We start from the raw sequence: 13,283 nt of genomic DNA, 5'->3' as shown, positions 1-13,283 counted from the left end.
TGTTGAGTATGGAATGGATTTGGTAGTAAATATGTTTTGAATGGGTTGATAGCTTATGGAGTTGAGCAACATAGTTAAATACATTTGAGTTGCACTGTTCAAAGGTTCAAATGGGTGAGATTTGGAGCATATGCATATGAGATGTGGGTATAGAGTGAGAATAACTTATGCACTTTAATGTATGGGTAGAATATGTATTTCATAAATATTGTTTGAGCACAAGGATCCTTGAAACATAAACAATGAACAAAAGGAATGTAAAAAAAATAGAGTATGGACATATCATTGAGTAGAGGTGCACGTGGCATGTTGAATAGCTGATGCAATGATCATAATTGGAACCAATGTGCATGGCTTAGGGGCTAATGGAAGTATGGTTAGTTTGACTTAGAATAGAGCAGAGGAATGCATTGGGCAATTGAGAAACAAAGTTTCTCATGCAGTGACAGACAATGGGCATAATTCAAGAGTTTGTGGCAGAGTATTAGTTGTGTTTAATGTGCTGACATATTTTTGATTGCAGGGGTTCTTAGTGTATCATATTCAATTGTAGCATAGAAATTATATGGGTGAAAAATTGTTTATATGTTTTGTATGACTGAGTATAGATTGTTGAGATGTATTAATGTCATGTGTATGGCCTTGTATGATGTCCTTAGACATGTGTAAATGAGTCTTGATGTAATGTTGCTAGAGTGCCATGTATTGTTATATCCTAATGTATGTATGTTGTCTTGAGAGTATGTTGTTGAGTTGAGAGGGTTTGAGTTAGAGTTTGTATAAGAGATTGTATGAGAAATTTTGAGATTGGTTGTGTGTTGTAGAGAGAGATTTGAGTAGACTGTTTGAGGGTTTGATTGAATTGTTTCTATGCATAGAGTCTTCAATGGGTCCAACGTGAAAATGGGATGAAATGTGGCCCATGGATATTTGGATTATGAGTGTGGACCTAGTGTGAAAATTGTGAAACTAGGTCCACTAGAAGAGCTTGAAGGTTGGGGCCTTCAGTCAAGCAAGTGGCAGTTTGCGGATTTAGGGTGTAGCGACATCCTTCAAGTAGTGGCCTGAGAACTTGGGAGTAAAGTCTTCCTTCTGGTGGTGGCTAGAAAAGACTATTATGTGTTGGGGCATCCAACAGGCGGTGGCCTGCAAAGTCATAGGAGTAGTGGCTTCTGACAGATGTTAGTTTACAAAGTTCAAGAATTGGCGAGTTCCAACTAGTAGTGGCCTAGAGCATTGGTGGGGGCCAATGATTATGTAATAAGAAGATTTTGATTAATAAGAAGAAGAGTGAAGCATAGAAAGGAAGATGGTGGTTTTCTCCCTTTGGATTTCCACCTTATATCCTGTGTCTCATGTGCTTATTGATGTGTTGTTTCTCATGGTTATTTGTTTATTTGTTTGCTACTACTATGCATTAATCATGTTATTATCCTAATCTTCTATTTATATGATGTGTTGCTAATGATTATATTGGTGATTTAGTTAATTGGTAAAGAAGGGAAAATTTGGTATAATTTGATCATAGTGCATAATACTGATTCACACCCCCCCAGTTCCAAAAATTAGTATTAAAGCGAGGCTCTTAGTTGTAGCTTAATTGTTGGAGAGTAGATCTGGACAGTTCTAGTAAAAATTTGTTTTTTTTTTTTTGAATGGATCATCGAGGAGTGCCTTTACTCACTACGACAAAATTCAAGGTATGGAAAGAAAATGTTAAATCTCAATTATTATCTTGTGGATATGACATTTGGTAGTTTCTATGTGAAGGATGTGGAGAGAGTCCTACGCTAGCAAAGGTGATGTAAAAATATGACCACGCGAGATTTATTATTTATGAAAATCTACACAATGTAAACTTAGAGAAGATAGCGGATCTAAAATCTGCCAAGGAGATTAGGGATAGATTGCAAGTGTTATATGGAGGAGACAACAACAGTAGTAGGAATGGGGATAAAAAGATTAAGAAGAAAAAGGGTTTTACAGAATAAGGAGTTTGACCCCCCTAGCATGAATGGCGTAGCTGGTAAATCATAAAATTGAGGTGCAAGAAAACCAAATCTCATGCAACAAAATGGATCTAAAGGTTTAAATACTAATGAGTTTCTTTTGATTTATGCTTTGGATGGTTATGATGCTAGTCATGTTGAGTTGCATAGTGATGATGATTGCGATATGATGATGCTACTTCATGCTAAATATGAGTCAACAATGGTTGTCATAGATAATTAGTAAACTGACAGTTGTGTGTAGATACCAAGAGAAACATTTGCATATCTGTGATGAAAAGGAGAAGGAGCTCGAGGAAATAGTTAGCTTAAAAATATGTCGGAGCGACTATAACAACCCCTAAATTTGACCTATTTCAAAATTTTGGAGCCGCTGTTTACTAGACTTCCTTCTAGTCTTTTCCTAAGGTCTCTCAGGGTTATGCTCTCCCTTCACATCTTCAAGGTCTCTTTAGAACTTAGAAAAATCATACTGTAAAGGTCTAAGTCTGATTTCCCCCTCCTAGTGGTTAGGTTTAATATGGGCATTAAATTTGTGACTTGTGACTTCATATTCATTGCTTTATCCTAGTCACTAAGTTGCATCTAGACCTAGTTGCATTCTCATTCATCAGGTGTCAACGTGACTTGAAACCAATACATTGCAGGTCGCATGTGACCTCTTATTGCACTAGTCTCATAAATAAACCTGAACTGTCCATACCTTGTGCGACCCACTTGTTAGTGCGACCTTATGATACCTCTATAATAGGTTGCATGTGACTACTCTCTTTCGCACCCTCGACTTGCGACCCTTTTAAAAAGGTCACATGTGCCCCTTTTCTTTGCGCAACCTCTTTTGCGATATCTACCCAATTCTAGTCACACACGACCCTATTCATGCACACTCTCTAGTTGTGAGCCCTCTCCTCACACATGCACACTCTTTATATAAACTCACCAACCCTACCCTTCATTCATTCCCACTCTACAACTGAGCAACCCCATGACTCCCATAAGTATGCAATGTTTCCTTTTATTGCAATCATTTCATTCTTTGAGTTTTCCATTTGTCTCCTTCCTTGATTCCATGCCTCTGCAAGTTACCTAAGCCCTTCATGTTATTATCCTCACCCTAAATCTAAACCTACCTCACAACTCTCACTACCTTGGTTTCCCATTACATAACCCTACATCCTAGAATCCCTCTCTAGACTTGGCCGAGATGGCCTTTTAACCCTCATTCATCCAATCTACTATCAGTCAACCTCCCAAAAATATCCATTCGTTATATGAATTACGTTCAAGCGATGCATCCAAAAAATCACGTCTCCTTGATTTGATTTCATATTCGCGACTGATACATGCTTGAACCCATTATCAATTCATACAATGGCCTCCTCCTTGGTTAGTTCAATTTGAACTTGAGGCTCGAGCTGAAATAACCAAGGCATAAACTTACCTTTACTCCCCCATTTCCCAAGGTCTCAACTTGTATACAGGTTGTAAGTCACAACCCTTACCAGATTTCTAATTCGCTCATAGGTATATCTCTTCCTCTCGTGATTTGTGATCATGCATTTCATTACTGTTTAGTTGTTACTTGCCATTCATGAGGCCAATAAAAAAGATATTTATTCCTCGTTGTGATTGTGCGACTTGTCCACCCTTGACCCTAGTCGCATAGTCGTAGGTCGCATTATATAATGACAAATACGAATGTGACCAACCAGATCATGCGACTTGTGACTTCCTCTTTTTGCAGTTCACTTAGACTGCCTCTAGTCGTACAGTCACACATGCGCATTTGTCAGAGTCAGACCCTCTAAGACCACCTCTCTAGTGCGACTATGCAACCTACAATGGAATTGCAACTAGTCCTTTTGATATCTTGTGTTACGTATCTCACCAATTGAGATTTTCGAACTTCTTATTGATCCAAATTGCGACCAAGTGACCCACTTATTTTGTGCCTGTAATATTTCTTCTGTTTTTAGTGATTTTTATTCATGTTAAACTCCGTGTCTTGGGACTACTTTTTTGAAATGTTAGGTGACATCAATCTGGACTGCATCAACATTTCATCCTTCTATGGAGAGATGGCACCACAAGTGGTCAAGAGTTCTCGCAAGGGTTTGGGAAATAGTTTAGCTAGAGAAGAAAGAAACATAGGAGTTGTATACAATCCACCTTCTTTTATGATTTATGGGCCTGCAATATCAATAAGAAGACAAAGCTGACCTGGTGGGAGATGTACTTAGAGTTTGCTAACCAAGACATCTCTATGTTGGGTTGTGCTATATTCTTTCCACAACTAGCCCACGTAGTTAACCTGGGGGCTAGAAGGGGGGCGGAGCCCCCCATTTGTTGTGCTTATTACGAAGTGGGGGGAGTCACAGGGGGTTTGAGGGGTGCAGGTAGAAATTTTGGTTTTGGACCCTATATTAGGTTGTGCAGACCTACCTATGGTTTTGTGAATGTTTTTTGCACATGGTTTTGGATGCGATGGTTTTCGGTCCATGGTTTTGGACGCGATGGTTTTTAGTCCATGGTATTCGATGCTTCAACATGTATAAATATGTATTGTAACATTGAAAGGAACATATGAAAAATCAAGCTGGTAGTCCTGATTTTGGGATCTAGGGGAAAATCTCTGTGTATATGTGTTTTATGTGTTATGCTCTCACATTGTTTATTTTCTGTGTTTTAGAATTCATATGCAGGTAATTTCTGTACGGGGTTAAAACCTAAATTTGGTATCAGGGCTGTTTTGGCTTCAAGGGGATGCGTTAGTTGCTGAGGGGTTTCACTCGGGCCTATGGTAGACCCTTTTTAGTGGGAGATCTGCTAGATCAATTCTGGTGGTGAAAGAAGATGGCGAGCACTAGAAATATAGAGATTGAGAAATTTAATGGTCAAAGTTTTGAGTTGTGGAAACTCAAGATGGAGGATCTGTTGGTGGATAAAGATCATTGGATCGCAGTAGATCTGGGTACTAAACCAACGGGAGTGTCTGATGAAGAATGGAAGAAGTTGGATCGGAATGTAAATAGCACAATATGATTGTGTGTCTCAGATTCAGTGTTTTTGAATGTATCAGGGGAAGCTACAGCGAAGGTTTTGTGGGACAAGTTAGGGACTTTGTACCAATCTAAGTCTCTGGTGAATAAACTGTTCCTGTGAAAAAAACTGTATAACTTGAGGATGAAAGATGGAGACTCGGTGACAGAGCATCTGAACGCACTTAATACTGTGGTAAGTCAGTTATTATCTATTGATATTAAAATTTCAGATGAAGATAAGTGCATCAGTTTGTTGTGTTCTCTACCAGATTTGTGGGATAGTCTGGTTATTACAATAGGTGGCAATGCAACTGCCTTACAGTTTGATGAAATAGTCTCATCCTTGCTAACGGAGGAAATGAGAAGGAAAAATATGGAGAGCCAAAATGGTGATGCCTTGTCTGTACGAGCACTGTCCCAGAACATAAACAAAAATAATTCATCGAGTGGGAGATCTAAATCTAGAGGGAGATCTAAATCTCCAGGAAAAACTGTAAAGGTGGTGTGCTGGAAATGCGGAAAGGAAGGGCACTACAAAAGGGACTGTAAATCTAAAGCTCCTGATAAAGGAAAGGGATCTGATTATGCTGCTTCTACAGAGGCAAAAACCACCTCAGATGAAGGTGGGGATATGTACTTGGCTTCTTCAAGTACACATGTAGATCATGAGGCATGGTTTATTGACTCAGGTGCATCCTTTCACTTCACTCCCCATAAAGAGTGGTTCTGCGAGTATGATAAATATGATGGTGGTGATGTATTCTTGGGGGATGATAGGAAGGCTAGAGTCATTTCTCGTGGAAAAGTAAAGTTGAAGTTGCAAGGTGGAAGGGTTAGAACACTTCTGGGTGTTCTGCATATTCCTGCATTAGCCAGAAATCTAATTTGTGTAAGCAAGCTGGGATTTAGGTGTGAAAACAGTGTTCGAGAAGGATACCTGCAAGATGGTTCCGAGGGCACTGGTATTGATGCAGGGAGTTTGAATTGGAACTTTGTACAAGCTTCAAGGTAGCACTATTGTTGATGGGTGCAACAGTTCCGTGGTTCCTGAAAGTGGAGCAGAAAATCTAGTGGTCTCTGGAGAGAAGACCATGCTGTGGCATCAAAGGCTTGGACATATTGTAGAGAAGGGCCTTCGAATACTTCATGGTAAAGGTATGGTAGAAGGTATGAGTAATAGCTCTTTGGATTTTGATTTCTGTGAAAATTGTGTATATGGGAAGCAGAATCAGGTGAGTTTCCCCTTTGGTGGTAAGAGGGCGAAACATATATTAGAGCTTGTGCACAATGATGTGTTTGGACCTGTGAAGGTTCCATCACTAGGTAAGTTTATGTACTATGTATCCTTTATAGATGACTTCTCAAGGAATACATGGATATATTTCCTTAAGAATAAATCTGAAGTCTTTAGCAAGTTTAAAGAATTTAAGGCTCTGGTGGAAAACCAGATAGAGAAGAAGATAAAGGTGCTAATGACAGATAACGGTGGAGAGTTTTACAGTAAGGAATTTGAAGAATTCTGTAAGAAGTGTGGTATAGCACAACAGAAGACTACTCCATACACACCTGAGAAAAATGGAGTTGCAGAAAGAATGAACAAGACGTTGATGGAAAGGGCAAGAAGCATGCTTAGTGGTGTCGGGTTAGGACAGGAATTTTGGGCAGAGGCGGTGTAGACAACATGTTACGTGGTCAACAGATCACCTTCATCAACGTTGGAGGTTAAGACTCCACAAGAGGTATGGACTGGTAAGAAACCCTCTCTTTCACATGTGAGGGTATTTGGATGTGATGCATATGTACATGTTCCAAAGGAGAAATGAACCAAGTTGGATAGTAAATCTGAAAATTGCATCTATATTAGGTATAAGGATGGTTTAAAGGGTTATCAGCTTTGGAACCCAGTAACAAGGAAGGTTGTGTACAACCAAGATGTGGTGTTCAGAGAGGTAAAAGATGTTATCAAACATGAAGTCCAACCAAAGGAAGCTGAGAAGATAGAGTTTGAGCTAAAGGAGGAAGAATCAGACTCTATAATAGAGGAGGAATCAGAAGATGAAGAGCCACAAACTCTGGGTGTGAGAAATCAGTTCGAGAAAGAAGGAAGCCAGAAAGGTATAGTCCATCTGCTTTCTGTTCAAATTTTGCTTTATCTATTACTGATGATGATCCTAGAACTATGAAGGAAGCAGTAGATTCAGAGGATGGAAAACTCTGGAAAGAGGCCATGGGTGATGAAATGGCATCTTTGCACAAAAATGAGGCTTGGGATCTGGTGGAGTTGCCCGCTGGAAGAAAACACGTTGGCAACAAATGGGTGTTTAAGAAGAAGAAAAATGCAGAAGGAAAGGTGGAGAAATACAAAGCTCGGTTAGTAGAAAAAGGTTATTCCCAAGTGTTGGGAATTGATTTTGGTGATATTTTTTCTCTTGTTGCCAAGGTAACTTCTATTAGATTAATTTTATCTATTGTTGCTACTTTTGATTTTGAGGTAGAACAGATGGATGTGAAGACAACATTTCTTCATGGTAATCTGGAAGAGGAGATCTACATGAAGCAACCTGAAGGCTTTGCGGTGAAGGGTAAGAAAGAACTGGTATGCAAGTTAAATAAGTCTCTGTATGGGTTAAAACCCAAGGATGTCGTATCAGAAATTTGATACACTTACACGGGGACTTGGCTTCACCAGAAGCAAAGCAGATCACTATGTGTATTTTAAATTAATTGGTGACCATGTTAGTTATCTTGTCTTGTATGTGGATGATATGTTGCTGGTTGGAAATGACAAAGAAATTATCTAGGATTTGAAGACCCATTTGTCCTCCAAATTCGACATGAAATATCTTGGTGCTGCAAACTATATTTTGGGCATGGAAATTAAAAGAGATCAGAAAAAGAGGAAGCTCTGGTTAAACCAGAGGAAGTATGTTGAGACAATATTGTAGAGGTTTAATATGTAGGATGGTAAACCAGTGAAGGTTCCTATTCCTGTAGGTGTAAATTTATCTGCTGAACAGTGTCCCAAGACACATGAAGAGGAATAGGACATGTCCTGTGTTCCATATGCAAGTGCAGTCGATAGCCTGATGTATGCGATGGTCTGTACTAGACCAGACAATGCACATATAGTGGGAGTATTGCGCAGGTTTATGTCAAAACCAAGGAAGGAGCACTATACAATAGTGAAGTGAGTTTTCAGGTATTTCCGTGGCACTAGTGATTATGGTTTGTGCTACCAAGGAAGACTAGGATTGGATAGAGTGTTGGATATTCGTGGCTTTGTTGATGCAGATTGGGTTGGAGATCTGGATCAAAGAAGATCTATAAGTGGGTATGTGTTTAACCTATTTGGAGGTGCAGTAAGTTGGATGAGTAAGAAACAATCTGTAGTGGCACTATCAACTCAGAGGCAAAATACATGGTAGCCACTCATGCAAGCAAGGAAGCAGTTTGGTTGTAGAGAATGTGTTCAAGTATGGGGTTAGTACAGGGTGCTATAAGGATAGACTGTGACAGACAAAGTGCAATTTTCTTGGGCAAAGAACCCTAAATATCATTCAAATACAAAGCATATTGATGTTCAATATCACTTTGTGAGGGATATGATAGAAGACAAAAAGGTGTTGTTGGTAAAGGTGGACACTTTGAAGAATACTGCAGATGCGTTGACAAAATATGTAAGCTCTGAGAACTTCTCTTGGTGTAGAGAAACAATGGGCATTGTAGGGCTGGATAAATGACTAATCTCTCTTGTTGCCCCCTGTGAAAAGAAAACAACAAGTGGGAGAATGTTGGGTTGTGTTATATTCTTTCCACGACTAGCCCACCTAGTTAATCGGGGGATTAGAAGGGGGGCGGAGCCCCCCCTTCATTGCACCTATTGCATAGCGGGGGGAGTCAGAGGGGTTTTAAGGGGTGTGGGTAACCCCACTCTATGGGTTCCGGGGCAGTGCGTCGAAAATTTTTGGTTTTGGACCCTATATTAGTTTGGGCGGACCTACCTATGGTTTTGTGAATGTTTTTCGCACATGGTTTTGGACGCGATGGTTTTCGGTCCATGGTATTGGATGATTCGGCATGTATAAATATGTATTGTAACATTGAAAGGAACATAATGAAAAATCAAGCTGGTAGTCCCGGTTTTGGGATCCAGGGGAAAATCTTTGTGTATATGTGTTTTATGTGTTATGCTCTTGCATTGTTTATTTTCCATGTTTTAGAATTCGTATGCAGGTAATTTTTGTACGGTGTTAAAACCTACACTCTAAAGACAATGAATATTTCAAATTATATATTAATGTCAAAACATATTGGTTGCATAAGTTAGTTTCACACCCTCTAGTCTTCCTGTGTGCCAAAACCTTTTATTGGATATTTCAATGTACAGATAAAAGTCATTAGGTAATCAGGAGGCATGATGGAGAAGTTTTGGCATCTTTCACTACTATCAATATTGATAACTATTACAAACTTCCTCAATGAGAAGAGTCTTTCAATGCTAGATGGCTGGAAAATATCAATGAAAGTGCCAAATGTACCAAAGACATATTGAAATCATGGTGGATAGAACCCACCAAGTCCATGGTTAAGATAGATTAGATTTATAAGACAAATAGACTTAGAAAAGTATTCAGTTGATGGTAGCAATGATGAACATGTTGTACGAAAGAGCGAATATGGATACTCTCCTTGGAGCATGGGTACCTGTGATGCACACAGTTTCCACTAAAGGGACTCAATTGTGTAAGCATCCTAGCATCTACAATCAAAACAAACAATCTAGAGAAAGGTAAGCCATCAAAATTTTACATGGCATCTTATCTTATGGATGCAATTTTTTCAAAGTGTCAATTTGAAGGTTAGAGTTTTAAATGGACCCTAGAGGTACCAGAGCTAATACATATTTATTAGAGGTTCTTTTGGAACCCAGGTTACAAGGAATCATTTGAAACTATTGCAGAATATTTTATTGCTCCGCTATATCAGATACATTTTGGTCATGACCTACCTTATATGTTAGAGCAACCTCAGAATACCCTATTGAGGTGGGAGATTGGTTCTTTATTAGGGAAGAAACATATATCAAGGTTTCTGGCGCATACAAGCCTCCTCACGTCTCCCAACGATAGTGACAGATAGAGTGCTCTTACAAGAAGTTTGTTATCATTTGACCACTAGTTTATGCAAAACATTGGAAAAGGGTAGAAAGGCACCGTGGCCTGCTTTCCCTTTAACAATTAGAGCATACTTTCTAGAGAATTTCAAAGAAGCTGAAGCATAAGTTAAGGAAATAACGAGTTTCTATTTTGTCGATTTAAGTCTCCAGAGGTATGATCCAAAAGGTATTGCAAAATCACATTGTAAAGCAGTTAAATTTTGAGTGATCCTATAGAAATTCTAAAGGAGATGATAGAGATAAGGTCAAAAAAATCTATAATTCTTCTACAGAATTGGGTCTGAATGAGAAAGAAGACAAAAAATAAGAGTAATAAAATGATGAGGACAAATAAGGCATGAGTCTCGAGGATCGAAGAACTTTCGTTAAAAGGGAGAAAGAGAAACAAGAAAAGAATGAGAAACAAAAGAAGCAGCAAAGGAATTGACATGGAGAAACTAATCCAAAAAAAGACAAAGACCCAAATGATCAGCACGAAGAAAGAGACAAAGAAGGAAAACTAGAAAAGAGGAATGCGACAATAGCTCAAAGAAAGAAAGAGATGAAGAGAAAAAGAGGAGGAACAAAGAAAATAAGGAGATGAGAAAAGGAGGAGACGAGAGGAAGAACTTTTGAAGTAACAAAAAGATGAAGAAAATTGAAAGAAGCTAGAAGAGGAAGAACAAATTAAGAAAAATAAGGAAGAGAAAAGAGCACAAAAAGTAAAACAGAAGAAGAAACAAGAAGAGGAATAACTGAGAAAGAGACAAGAAGAAGAGGAATTAAAAAGAAAAGCTAAAGAAGACAAACGAAGGAAAGCTAAAGAAGACAGGAAAAAACATGAAGAAGAGGAATCCAAAGCCAACATGAGGCTCTTGCTAAAAAAATTGAACAAGATCTACTCAGAGAGAAACAAATAAAAACAATAGATAATCAACAGTGTAACAACCCTCATTAAAAATCCATGTAATAAAGTTAATAAAGGAAAAAATAAAACCAAGGTCATGGGACACATATTCCAAGATAGATGTTGGGAAAAACATAGTGATTGGGATCACTAGTGATTAATTTATGGCTGTGGAAATTGGCAAAGGCAATAGAAAAGGCAAAGTGGCATTTTATTTATGAAAATAGTGGAAAATGGGAGAAAAGGAAGGTGAAAGGTCACAAAATTGCATGAGAAGTAATTCCAAGAAAAATTTAGGAAAAATGAAGAAAATAGAGGCCTTAATGATAACAAGGCTTCTGATGATCAGTTCATAGCTTTTAGTTAGTTTTAGCTTGGAGATCTCTCTCTCACACTCTTGCATACTTAGAGTTTTCTTGGAGCACATTGGATTTGGAGAAAGTAGGCAAAGGAAAGAAGGAAAGCGTAAGGGAACAAGTGGATCATCAATTACAATGTGATTTCTTTGCAGGAATCGAGTTGCATGTACAATTTACTTTCTAGTTCTGGCATGCATGGTGTATGCATGTGGTTATTTGGTTATGATCTCTCATTGGCATTAAGGATTGCCTGGATTGATAATGGTTTACCTAGTCTTGCCATTTCCTGGATAGCTATGGTGTTGTAGGTTTTCCCTTTTCTTTTTTGATTGGTGCTTATGTTCCTTATGGTTGTGGGTTGAGTTATTAGTTCCTGGAGCCTTGGTTGGATAAATCCTCTGGAATCCTCGGAGCCTTGGGTTGAGTTACTAGTCCTAGAAGCCTTGGTTGGAAAAACGATCTGGTGCCCTTGGTGGGTTGAGTTACTAATCCTAGAGCCTTGGTTGGACAAACACTCTGGAACCTTGTGACAATTATGGGTTTTGACTAGGCCAGGTGGGAACAAATTCTCTGGAGCTCTGGACAACTTGGGTAGAGACCGATCTAGGTGATGGTTAGTGATGTCCGAATGTGAGGTGGAATCATTGGTTAAGGGATGAGGTGGTTTGGCCTCTGGAAGCCCTGGTTTGGTTTTGCTTGGTTTCTTCCATGAGATCACACATTCATGCTTGGAATATGGTGAGAGGGTGATTGGCTGAAAGAGAGATTTGGTTTAGCCCAATATATGGTCGGGTGGTACGTGGATGTCCTTGACTTGGTTGGATTTTGCATATGCTAATAAGAGCTCTCTTCCTCTTGTATTTTATGAGTAAATGTAATTGTTATGATGTGGCTTTAGTGGTTGTTCTATCAGTGTTGTTATTCTGGTTTTATGTGTGTTATAAGCATGGTTTTATGACATATTTTAGTTGTGGCTCTCATCATGATTTGATTGGTAAATGAATGGTTATTGAATGAATTACCTAGTAGATGTTATTGCAACTATTATGAGAGGGAAACAAACCTTCTTAATTATTTTCATATAAGTATGAGATCCATATGTTCATATATGCATTTATAACCTGTAGATTACACGTTCACAAAATATTTGACGAAATGTCTGTCATGTTAGGCTTGGTTAGGTCAAGTCCTTGGTCAAGTTTTATGTTAGAGGCTTTTTATTTGTGTCATTTATTGTTTTGGAAAGTTTCATCAAGTTATGGGAAGTGATCTTGAGTCTAGCCCTAAAAAGGTGGCATAGTTTCCGCAGTTGCAGGCACATAAATGAGAAATTCAGACTGAAGTTGCTCGCTTGTAGGCTTATGCATGCGATTGGGAGTTCAGTTCAGTGAAAAGGAATTTGACTAAGGGTTTGGGCACCTGGACGGGTGGTTTAACTCTTGTGGGTCATGTAGCTTCTAAGGAAGGTTAGTAATGTTTCGGTTTGATGATTCCACTTGTCACACGGAATGAGTCGATCTTGCGGACAAGATAGACCTTCCTAGAATCTAACGATATCTAGTGAAAAGCAAGCCAATAAAAACTATCTTTCTCTAAATATGCATTTATAAACAAAGGCAAACAAGTGTTTTAGGCCTACCTTGGGTCCAATGCAAGTTTGTGGAAGCCTCGCTCCTTTGATCCAAATGAGCTCCCTTGTTGCAAATCCGCAAACACAAACAAGCAAACAAATTAAATAGCACCTGAAAATCCAATATCATAAAGCATATTTAACATGAAGATCAAGGAATTCATGAAACAAATGACATAAGA

This window comes from Pinus tabuliformis, chromosome J (assembly GCF_031772625.1).
Source record: "Pinus tabuliformis cultivar Carrire ecotype Pingquan chromosome J, CPIR1, whole genome shotgun sequence".
Taxonomy (NCBI): domain Eukaryota; kingdom Viridiplantae; phylum Streptophyta; class Pinopsida; order Pinales; family Pinaceae; genus Pinus; species Pinus tabuliformis.
This window is presented reverse-complemented; position numbering follows the sequence as displayed.